The 12,789-nt window shown below is 36.0% G+C and overlaps 1 long non-coding RNA gene across 1 annotated transcript; it reads left to right on the top strand.

Annotated features, from left to right (window-relative positions):
- The first annotated feature begins 211 nt into the window (after positions 1–211).
- On the top strand, positions 212–9,944 carry LOC134416837 (uncharacterized). Its single transcript, XR_010027427.1, has 3 exons — positions 212–331; positions 8,975–9,095; positions 9,807–9,944. It is a non-coding gene; the product is annotated as an uncharacterized LOC134416837 (long non-coding RNA).
- The last annotated feature ends 2,845 nt before the right edge of the window (positions 9,945–12,789 follow it).

The raw sequence follows: 12,789 nt of genomic DNA, 5'->3' as shown, positions 1-12,789 counted from the left end.
TGTTGAGTCTGATCACCCTCCAAGTCCATTTCTCAAACCAATCAAAGCCAAGAGATGAAATGACACATTTGAAAAGAAAGAAGCAGGTGTGATTTCCCCATCACTCCAGTGAGGTCCCTTGCTACTGTTCTGCATTCTGCCTGTCTTCAAGTCACTTGGTGCTTGCTCGAGTCTGCCTTCACCATCACACTGTCTGATCTCCTCATCTCTGTTCTAACTGGCAGGGACGTGGAAATCTCTGTGGGGTCCTGCAGAACGAGGCTCAGCAGCACTTCACATCATATCCAGAAGCTGGAGTCCTTAAGTGGGTGGCACAGAGCTGAAGACAGGGGTAAGGCAGGAACACAATATTTGCATAAACAAGGTAATGTGCTATAAGGAATGTCAGGCAATGCAGCCTCCATTTGAGGAGGGCATTTTCTTGCATTTCTTGAAGATCAGTTTAACTTCTGCTAGTCTTGTCAGTCCTTTTAAATGATCCCAGGGTTTGACTCTTTAAGAGTTATCATTTTAAATAAACAATATGGGTTTTATTAGTTTATAGTTTGTTAAACCAAATTTTATTTTAATCCAGCTGTAATAAAGTTAATGAACTACAATAATTGCTACAATAAAATCCCATGCAGTGCATTGCACATAGAGTGCAAACACCACTAGCCCTTGGGCAGTGCTAACAACGTGCAGATATTCCAGAAAACACTTCAGCATCTTTCCTCCAAAAAAATAAAACAAAAAAACCCAACAAAACAAAACAAGAAAAAAACAACAAAAAAGCCCAACTCCCTGCGAAAAACCCAACAAAGCCCCACCAAAAAAAACCAAAAACCAAACCAAATAAAACAAAAAACCTCCAAACACAAACATCTCCAAAAAATCAAATTTATTTAGAAATATAACAGATGACATTGTGTCACGAGCTCATGTTATTCAAGGTGTAAACTTTGTGACAATGGCTCAGCAAGTCCTGACTGGATACATGCCAGGCCTCTGAGGCAATCTTCTAGAGGCACGGTTTATTTCATGCTTTTTGTATACAGATATATATATATACATATACACACATACACACATATATGTATATGCATTTAGCTGCATCAACTAATGGCATTGCTCATGCTCTGTTCTGTGGGAACTGTAAGACAGGGAGCAAGCAGGTATTTACACTGGGTTGTTTTCTTTCTTTGACTTTTATGATTTTATCTTTTTCAATATGTAGGTATTGTAGAAGCAATACTTCATTGAATATCACCCAAAATCTCTTAACTTAAAAGCCTGAGAAAAAAAAGCCAAATATTGATCCAACTCCTTATGCAATACTGTATTAGAGGATTTGGATTCTTTTTCCCATTTCATAGTTAGGGCATCATAGAAGCTTTACTCCTGAAAATCTGAAGGTTTTACTCTGAAGGACTTTCTGTAACAGAGTTCCCAATGAGAACAGCAAGAACAGCATGAAAAATATATTAATATAGACAAGCTCTGTGTTTTGCTTTGGCATCAATAGCAAAATATTTTTTTTTTTTTGTATAGACCCAAAGCAGGTATTATTACTCGTAAAGGAAGCAAAAAAGATCTTTTTTTTTCATAAAAAGAGGATCTAGCAAGTAGAACTCATATGCACAGGATTTTAAAAAAATATTTATGAGCAGTTGTTTTTACCTAATTAGATTCTTTATCTGTATTTGGGTTTTATTCATCTTTTTGGGAAATGCTGTAAGTTGATGGATGGTAGGTGAAATATTAGGGAGAAATCCTTTGCTGTGAGGGCAGTGAGGCACTGGAACACTTACCCAGGGATGTTATGGACTGTCCATCCTTGGGGATGTTCAGGGCCAGACCTGATGGGGCCCTGTGCACCCTGGTCTATGAAAGGTTCCCTGTCCATGGCAGGGGCAGTGGAACTAGATGATCTTAAAGGACCTTTCCAGGCCTAATCATTCTATGATTCTATTATGTTTCTGTGATGAGCTGTTTGGATTTTTAAAAATATTGAAAAAAATTAACAGACTCTCTAAATATCTGTTAATATTTAATATTAACAGATTAATATTGGAAAATATTAATCCTGAGGTGTACCCAGAAGACAGCAATCCATTTATCTGGTGTAGATCAAGTTGGAACTTTTTTTTCTTACAATAACTTTCCAACTTACTTTTATTCACATTGTAAGAGAAAATATACTGAAAAGAAATTAATTCTGTTCTTCTTATTATTTTGAGCCATTCCTTAAGTTGATTAAGGCTCCTGAAGTCCTCTAGATGAACAGATCTTCCTGGTTATTCAAATAAAACCTTCCTTTGAACTTCCTTTTCAAACAAATAAGAAACCTTTGAAACTTAGCTTTTGCTCCTTCTGTATTTCAGGCACCTCTAAAAGACTGAAATATATTTTTATAGATATGACAGAATTCTGTGTGTCACCCATGCTGGTAATAAATAATAATTTCTTAACAACAAATGGCTAACACATAAAACATATGAGTCTTATTTGTAAGCCTGTTTATAGATAAAATATTAACAAGACTATCTAGATATCTTAGACTATGTTATCATTTGCAGAATTGGACTCTAACACTTGTTATAGTCTAGATCAGTTCACTTCAGGGATTAATAGAGCATCTTACTCTGCCAGACCCTCAACTAAGAATAAGCTGCAATAGGTTCAGCCCCACATGATCTTGATGAATAGTTCAGACTGTATAAAGTTTATGTTATTTTAATATACATCAGCCTTTGGGGAGGGAAAGGTATTGAAGTAGAGCATGAAGAAAATGGATTCAGTGTCTACTCAGACAGACTTTCTTTGTCAGTTCGGGTAAGTCCCTCGATTTTTCAGTGCCTCAGTTCTCCCTCCATAAACTGAGGAATTAATATTAGCTCTTTTATCTGCCTTGTCTATTCATACAGAAGACCCCTTGGAGCAAGGATTGCCTCTTGCTATATGTATTGCATTATTGAAGTGACACTGCATCCCTTCCCTTCATTTCTCTTTATGTTCATCTCAGTTAGCCTTTAAGGTTCTAAAAGTATGCACTATTTTATTAATTTTTGTAAAGTGGTTAGTCCAATATAAATGAGAAATGATAAAAAATAAAAGCAAGTAATAAATCATATTTAGCAATGAAAGTACTTTATGACTGCAATTGATGGTAATTTCAACATTTCTCCAGTCCCCCTCTGTAAAATTATCTCAATTTAAACTCTTCTGACAAACATTCTTTCTTCATTCTAAGCTCTATTTCAGATATTTGCTCAATAACCTTATCTAATAAAAGTACTTTGATCAGAGCACTTATTTTTTAAACCATTTAAATTGTACTCATTCTTTTGGCAGGCCAGATCCTCATCTGGAGTAAATAAAAGTAGTTTCAAAGTCATTCTGTCAAAGTGTGAAGCTCTGAGTAGCATTATTGACCTGCAGGTACTTATGCTGCTCAGATCTCCTGTCTTGCTTTACACCATGGAAATATCTTGGCCCAGTCCCTCACTGTTATCATAAGAGCAGAGCACAACACTATCTTTCTTCCAGTTTCAAAAGGATTTATCTTCTAAAAAATGCTCTCAGCTATTTGTCCTTTTAAAGTTTTATTTTCTTACATTCTTAGAAGTTTCAGTTTAGTTTGAAAATTTACTTTGTTAATTGAGCAATTGCCATTTTGAGAGAGGGAACTCTCCCATTAAAATGTTGTCTAGAACCTAATTCTACATCAACATCTCAATTTTTGCCTAAATTTAGCAGAAAAGAATGCATCAAACCTTTGTGTGTGTTAATCTAGGTGTTAAGGAATGTACAGATGACGTACAGTGATGGAGAATATATTTATTTCCAAATATCCCTTCTGTGATAACACACAAACAAAATCTTACTTGTCTGTATTATTTCTGAGTGGCTTGACAAGATTAGGAAATTTTAGCATGTATTTTCTCTCTATCAAGGGTACAGTCACACTTTTTGAATTGTGCAAGTGGCACAGAGGAGAGCTCTGATCCTGTGCACTGTGGCCACTGTAGCTGGACTTGCTCATGAGGAGACTTTCTGCCCAGGGACACCCACCAACCCATCCAGGCTGCCTGTGCTCAGCGTTCTGGGGATGCAGAATGAGATATTTCTGTTAGTGTATTGAAAATCTCTTGGTTTCCAAATCTCACAAATAGTTAATGAAGAATAGTAGCTGTTAAAAATGGTAAGTGGCCACACAGAACACAACTGGGAAGAATATTCCTGAGTGTTTTGTGAAGGAACTTTAAAAGGAAGAGAATCATTATTCCTCGCCCATCTTTGAATTTAAATTGCACACTTAAGCAAACTTTGAACTGTACCACACAATAAGCATAACAAGTAAACCTATGCTTTTAATAGTTAATCATCTGATGCATGACAAGTATCATTCTGAATTCTGTGTGAACTGATTCACAAAAATCATTCAATAAATTAATGTAGTTTTGCAATATTATCAGCAAAATAGGCAAGCAGCCAAATGTCTAATGACAAATTGAAGGGTTTTGAGATGTGTCTGTCTCTATGCAATATTGAAATTGTTTTCAAAACAGAAGCACCCTGGAAAAAATTGAGCAACACCACGTGAACCATAGCACTATTATGAAAATTCAATAAATAAATAATGTGACTTATATGCAAATAAATGTATCCATCCTTCAACTTTGCCATCAAAAATTTTTTTAGTGGCCCACTTTGACTCCCAGTGAAATAAATGGCAACATTTCCTTTGGCTCTTAGAGAAATGGATTTTCTTGTGTAGCCAGCATTTATTCAGATCTGGTGTACTCTTTACACAATATAAATACCACATCTGAAAAGCCTAAAGAGGAGCCACTCTGAGGAGAGGGTAGCAATCTGTCAAAGCAGTGGTTATTGTCTGGAGCATTACCTGTCTTGCAGGTGCTATTCCCCATCATTTATCTTCCAGCCCCGATCTGATGGATTGGGGATTATTGCTCTTTTGGCAATCAGATCCTGAACATGTCTCCTATTTAACTCTGGGCTGTAAAAAAAGGAAAATTAAAAACCATTATGAGACCTCCATATAATTAATCTTCAGATGGCTTGAAGCTCAAGCATGTAATGTCCTCAGTATACTGTCTACTATAACAAGCAACCAGAGGGAAAAAAAACGGCGACATATCAATACACTTTATCCAAGGGAAGAAATTCCAGTTGTAGCATTAAATATAAATACAATAGTGTGTTGGCATAATGTAGTAAGGTTCTGTACTATTAAAGGCTTTGTTCTAAAGCATATCTGTGTACACAATGAGATGATGAACACAGTGCATCACATAGCTAAATTTAATATATGCAGGGGTATGATGTTTGCAATGCATGCATTTCAGCAGGTCCCATTAGTGCGCCTTTCCCCTCCAGTGAAAACAGAATGAACCACAGCCCCTTCTGGTTTGCATAAAGCAAACAAAATTAGATTTGCTTTGCTGAATTGAAACCCGCTTGGGATTGTGAGCCTCTCTCGGGGACAAATTACTTCAAACAATCCCTTTGTACCATAACAAAATCAAAAAATTCAGGCCAATCAACATGGCTCAAAACCCTTAACACAAGAATTAATAATACAACCTAGTCTATTTTTATTGCTTCTGAGCTACAGATCCTTGTTTTAATATAATTACACTTATTTGTGGTCCACATGTTAAATAAGCTTGCATATGTTAACTAATGTGACATAAAACAACTTTTGTAATTTCACTATTGCTACCAGTTTTGTTCCCCCTAGAGTAACATCCCTAACGTAGGACAAGCTAAACTTTAATTGCATTAAATTAATTAGATTTTTTTGTCCTATATAGATATAATAATAGACATTTCTGAAGTTAAGTAGGTAAAAAATATTTCATTTAAGTTTCACTATAAGTCATATTTCCTGATGGGTTTCAAATCCAACCCTTCCTTCAAAGAAATGACTTGTTTTCTGTAGCACAGAAAGCTTATTTAAGGTGGCACAGGGTTTTTACCACTTCTTTAACTACTTGTTAAAGGTATTAACATAATACCTTTACTCTCAGTGGTGTTATGCAGGTAATAAGCACATTAACTTGCATGCCACATTTTACTCTCAACTAAAGTGAATTTTACAATATTTTACAGTATTTTTTTAGACTACAGTGTTTTGAGCATTGTGCCTACTTAAGCTGAAACACACTGTAAAAGAAGGCAGAGAGTTTATTTGCTTTCTTCATCAGACACACCCAAAAGGAACCATGGGGAAGTATGTTTGTCATTTCTATTTTCATCAATATTTTATACATTGCTCCAGACAGTATTTATTTCTTAGCATTCTTCAAACTCCAACCTTGGTGTTGCACAATATTATTTTAAATACAACAAAATAATGGCAAACATAACCAGCTCTGATTTTCCATCCTAACGTAATACAAGATTATGGACAAAAAAGCAGGAGGTCACTTTTATTACTTTCTAATAAGACTTTACCTTATATGAGGCTATAAGCAATATATCAAGATGTCACTTTGTGCCTCCTAATATGACATAGTGGTGATGGAAGGAACCAAGGAGTTAGCAGAATTTTCTGAAGTATTCTCCCCAGAAGCATGTTTCTGCAATGCACAGTCTCAAGCACTTGGGAGTGAAAATGCTGACATAGGGCAGAATTATACCCTGACTCATAGTCCATGTAACCCAGCTGATGGATGCATAACGTATCAATCACGACAGTTCTGCTCCTGGAATATATACTTTCTTCACAGAAAGCAAAACCAACTTTTTCCCAGTTTAAGCTGAAAAATTAAGTCTGGAGATACACAGAAGAAATAAGAGGTTCAGGAAAGTAAAATTTGCATTTTTGTTATAGCCACAGGAATTTCAGAATTAATATTTGTATTTTAAAATGGTATCAAAAAATTAAGAAGCAAAACAACAACTTAGGTATGTTTTATAGTGTCACAGTGCATTCAGATATGACTATCAGAAAATACACTTCTAATCTCAGTAACACGGACAATAATTCCTAAAGATGAATTTGCATATTCTATTTTTGCTCTCTCTTGTTGCTAGAAGATGGACTGAGCTGGACTGTGTGCCCCTAATTAAGTCTTTTTTGCTACTCTAAATTCCTTAGGACTATAATCAACTCATTAACACCTATCTTCCTCAAGCTTTTAATAGTTATTTTATTTGCAGCTTATCTTGCTCCAGATAGACATGAAGTTTTACAATAATGACTAAATATCATTTTACATTGGAAGGAATACCTGTCCAGAGGAAAATCGCATGTTTATATGCCAGGCACTGGGAGTCAATACAAACCCTCATTAAATAGAGAGAAATAATATCTTCTGGAACAGGAAAAGGAAGAATAGAGACTGATCAAGGTCAACATTTTGGACAGAGTTTGGTATTTAAAGCAAAGAAAACAGGCTTGCCTAATGCATACATTGTTTCAAAGGGGTTAGTCCCAGCACAATCAATTTAATTTTCAGACACTTGTAGGTTTGTTGGCTTAATTCCACAGGAGATTAAGAAGTTTCTGTAAAATGAAACTCTACCTGGTTTACCAAGATGAGTATGTAAAAAAAAAGCAGAGGCAATGAGATGGCAACTCCAGCAAGGGCAGCAGGCATGGGTGGAGTCACTGTGGAAGAGGAACAGCTGGTGAGAGGGGAGCCTTCAGCACAAGGGAGAAGTGGGCTAACTTCACTCTCTGCCCAGCTGCAAAGTGATCACCTGATTCAAAGGCTAATATTCAGTATACAAAGCCATTACATATTTCCTGGAATGTTTCTTGACTGCTGCTTTCTCTCTGGTGCTGTTCTGTGCCAGACCAGATCCTGGAACACAGGCAGCTCTATGCCATAGTCCATAAAATCCTCAGAGTTAAGATGTGTTTTTTGTTATAGAACCCTCAGTGCAATTGCATGGAGGTGTAATGAGCAGGAATGAGCAGTAAGTCTGTTTAAATACCTGTAAAAACAATGTCTGTAGAAACTTGCTGTGTGGTATAACATTTGATAAGTTGTCATGTTCTTATTTGTGCACTACTGTTCTCTTAAACCTCTGTTGCACCTTGCAGCCACTGCATGTCACTATTAAGACAGAGCAATGGAGGAAGATTTCAGAAAGATTTATAAACTTCTAGTGGAGATGGATGCCACCATCAACCAGATAAAAGCTGCCCCCATACCTATATAGTCATTTATTGCTTAAACCCCGAGCAGCTGAAGTGCACAGAAGAGCTCACAGTCCACTCTGTGCTACGCAATTTCGATTGTTTAGGGTTTTTCGTGCATTTGTTATGTATTTAAGTGTGTGTTAAACCATTAGGTCCCAAGAAAATCATAGTCATTCATGATTCATTGAGTCATTCATATCTGAAAGTTGTGCCCTAGCGCCAGTGTATTTTCTTGGGTTGAGATATGTTCCTCCTACAAAATATATAAAGTATTATCCATGGGCAATTACCCACTTCTACCCATATTTCAGGGGAAGCACTTTTAGCAATATAAATTATTCATATTATATAAAGCAGCATACAAGTGGTGTACTCTGTCAGAAACTCAGCCTTTTTTGTCATGGGGTTTTTGTTTTGTTTTGTTTTGTTTTGTTTTTTATTTAATCTGATGGCAAAATTCTCTTTAAATCCACATGATAGCAGTTTGTTTGGGTATTCTTAAGTATGTAGATTCCCAACTGTTACAAAGGAAAATATGTATGTCAGTATCTACTAGATTAATGTAATTAAAATCTATAGAGCAGATCTGAGAGGATATTTTGGCCTTGTAGGAATATATCACTCTTTCAAAGGAAAGCAAGGTTAGTTAAATTTCTATAACTAAATCAATTATTGGTACTAATATATTTCTTAAACTGTAGAATCTGGAATAGTTTCTTGTCTCCAAGTTTTGGTACCCTCTCTCCTGCTGTGGTCTGGCTCCATGCTCAGACCTAGGTCTGCAGCATCTCTTTCCTTCTTTTCCCATTGCTCCAGGGAGAAAAGCAGGACCTGATCTGGAAGGGAGGTTGATTCCTACCATGAAGAGAGAAATAGGAATCAGGACCCTGCCTCTGTTAGTTCACAGCTGCTGCAAAAACACAATGACAAGATCAATGTAAGTTGTGGCTTCTCTTTGTACCATGTTGGGCAAATATAGATTAAAAACATCCCCACTGTGAAGTACTTATGCTCACACCCTAGATAGTAAACAGAATGATGATATTTGATTGCCCTAAGAAGCTGAATTATATTTCATCACCTTCTACCAAAATTTACCTTTTCACAGTCATTTTGATATGAATTGTTTGAAGTGTTCATGGTGATCCTTAACAGTACTTTTCTAGGGAAGTTAGGCATCACCCATGTAAGCACTATTCTAACAATCATATTAATTCACTGCTTTATATGAAAACCTTGATACTGATCTTATAAATAGTTCCTGTTAATGCATTTTGGGTGAAATGCTGCCAGGTTTTAGTGATGCAAATTAAGATGACTGTAAAATTGTTACTTAGCGATTTTGTTAAATGTAAATTCGCAGTGTTGGATAGTGTCATTCTGTTTCTTGCCGTATGTTCAAGCTAACAGGCAGAACCATGCTCATTTGTATAATGTTAATATCTTCTTGCTTAACTTTTATAACATTCTGCACAAATTAACTTAAGATCCTAATAATCAGGCCAGCTATTAAAGAATTCTGTGATGTGTTCCAAAATGAAGTGTGTAACGCCTATTGGGTTCACACAATAATTACAGGCTGACTGCCGTCTGCTCTTCTCATCACAGTGACACCTGCTAACAAATATGTTGCTAACTGTGTTTGCAGCATTACAAATAGGTAGGAGCTTATTGGCTGCCGTGGGGCCAGGGTGCCTGGCCTGTGTCCTTACCAGTGGAAGGTGATTTAGTGAGTCTGCTTCGATGATCTGCTGTTCACAGTGTGAGACTGAATTTTGCACCCTAGAGTTCCCAGGTAAGGTGTCACAGTGCAGATTTCACCTCTCCCTTTTCCTGCTATAGCATCCTTTTGTGGCCGTAGGGTTTTTCAGTTTATTGGCATTTCTGCTAAAAAAAAAAAAGAAAAAAAAGAATAATTTGGGAAGCTGGAGGCCAAAGTGTTCCTTTTGTGTGTATCTGTATGCACGGGCATGTCTGTGTGTGTGTATGTGAGGCAGAGACAGTAAAAGCAAGATATTCTCCTTTTCCATTGCAGTTTTATGTATATACTATTCAGATATATGTGGACTGATGTGCAATAAAAATATTAGACATATCTTTTCAGACATAACAGCACTTCCTTTCTGGAAACATGCTAATGACCTAAACTATGTACTCTTGGACAATGAAAACAATAATTGTAAAAATCTGGTGAAATATATTCATGACATAGAAAAGGTGTGATGCCTCATTTCATATAATGCTCTGGCCTATATCCTACTGCAAACAGACTAAGATTTGGATTCATGTAATGTTGATTTGAAGAAGTGGACTATTCTGATACAAATTTGTCCTCTCTTTTAGTAACCTGTTTATGAGGTCTTGTTTAAATTCCAAATACAAAACCATAACCCAAAAGGCAACACTACCTTCATTAAGCACCAGCTGCATGTTCCTTGCAACATCTTAGAGGGTCAGTGATTAAATAACCCCAATGTGCAAACTCATTGATTCTTACCTCTTCTACTGGATTACTAGAAAAAACAAACTTTCTCAAAATCAGTCTTTTAGGACTGATGTGTTGACTGACCCAAAATGTATGACATATGAAAACTAAATTTGCAGAATGATAATTAAATGTACAGTTATAGATAGGATGGAAATGGGGTGTTTTAGAGAGGGAGGGACTGTGTGATGTCAGGATGAAGACATTTTTAAGAAATGATGAAAAGTTGTTTCCAGTGCTTTAATTTTTTTAAACAGCCTTCTAAAAATGGGAAAGCTGAAAAGAAAACACAAGTTTAGACAAACTTATTAAATTTGTCTAAAAACTTAATAAATGAATATTAAATAAGCTACCAAGGTGTCCAAAATGGGAACCTATGCAATCATGATAAGTATTCTTTCATGAAACTGCATTGTCCTTATACTCTAAGTTTGGTGATTGGGATACAGAGTGGTTGAAGAAGCAGGTGAGATCTGACTTCAAAAATATCTTCTCACAAAATCTGATGTAGATGGTTTGTTTTCCCAACCCATAATGGATTGGAAAAAGAGCTGAGAAAAAAGGGGTTGATTTATGAACCGTTTGAACTCAAAAGTAACTTTCAGTTTAGCTATTCAAGACCTTCAGGATTTGTCTTGCCTATAACTAGAAGCTTGAACTTTTGTAGTGTGAACACTTAAAAGCATAGTTCAAGTTATTTTGATGCAAAAGTTGCCTTCCTCCTGACTCCACTGTCGATGAATCTTAAATTTCAGCTAAATTCTGAATGTTAGAGGGAACAGAAAAAAAAAAGGTCTCTATATTCACTTTCACCTACTATGGTCAGTCTGTGTTCCACCAGGTTTTGTACTATTGTTTACAGCAAAGTTTCTGGAGGATAAATTAAGTCTGTTATTACAGTCCTGTAGCCTCCTGTTCTCAGATGATGGTCTTCTAATAAAAGAGTGTCTGGGGTGTATGAACACTTTGGAAATGATGAAAATTGAACAGAATTGTGATGTCCTTTGGCCTAAGAATTCCCTATTAGTTGGAACTAATTGAGCTCCTTCCACGGTTTCAAAAACTAATTTTTTCCTATGTGTATTTTATACTTCAAAAAGGTTTAACATCACTGCAATTGTGAAAAAAAAAATGAAATGCCAAAGAGCACCAAAGATTATTTCTCTCTTGCCTTCCAAATAAGGGTTTTATAAAATGATCAGAGATGTGCAAAATCCTCCACATGTTCACTCTTGTGAAAGGCCTTTCACAGACTAAATGTAAACAAGTCCTAGAGGCACATCTTCCTCATCAAACAGGTGTAATGGATCTTCTGAACCTCCGAGCTTTCCACCAATTTCTTCCATCCATTTCCTGATGTTTTCTAATATTATTTTGTAGTCTATCTTACATCTAGCTGTGCAAAACTGAATCTAGAGAACTACAAGATTTAATTTTAAAAGGCAACAATTTTGAAAGGTGTAAATATCTCAAATACTCCTAAATCTAGTCCCACTCAGGACCAGTACTTGCTTTCTAAGAGTCAGTCATCCTAACATCCATAAGGTAAGGTGGAAGTGACAGATGGTGGCATGCTTCACTCTAATTTTAGGACTGCAGATAGCTCGCCTGCTCAGCCTCTCTTCTGGCTTGGACTGGACCAGGAACAGCTATTCCCTCAGTCATCCTGTCCAGAAGTTTAAGAGACTTTCATGGAACTTGGTGTTAATAGAGGCTTATTCTCAATACCCAGAGATGCACAAAATCCCTTGGATATAGAAAAGGCTTGGTGCTGATCCTGATATATACACTATATTTTATTAAGGAGTATTTTTCATCTATTTGAACTGCATAAGTGAACTTTCTAAGATAGTAAATGACTCTCTTACGGCACCTCACTTTATGAATATTCTAATTTAACCAGACTGATTTGTAATTTTTCTATTTTATTACTGAACGATTTAAGATCAAGCACATCAAGTGTGAAAACTAAAACCTAACTAAACAGTCTGAGATTTAGAAAATTCATGATGGATTTTTAAAACCAAGTGAACAATTGGTTTATTAATCCTATCATTTGTTTTTGATTCATATACTTTTTCTAAAGGAAAATTCTTAAAGGATTTAAATTTTATAATATTCAAAAGACAGAAATATTCAGGATTTA

The sequence above is a fragment of the Melospiza melodia genome, chromosome 3, assembly GCF_035770615.1.
Source record: "Melospiza melodia melodia isolate bMelMel2 chromosome 3, bMelMel2.pri, whole genome shotgun sequence".
NCBI lineage: Eukaryota > Metazoa > Chordata > Aves > Passeriformes > Passerellidae > Melospiza > Melospiza melodia.
This window is presented reverse-complemented; position numbering and strand designations above follow the sequence as displayed.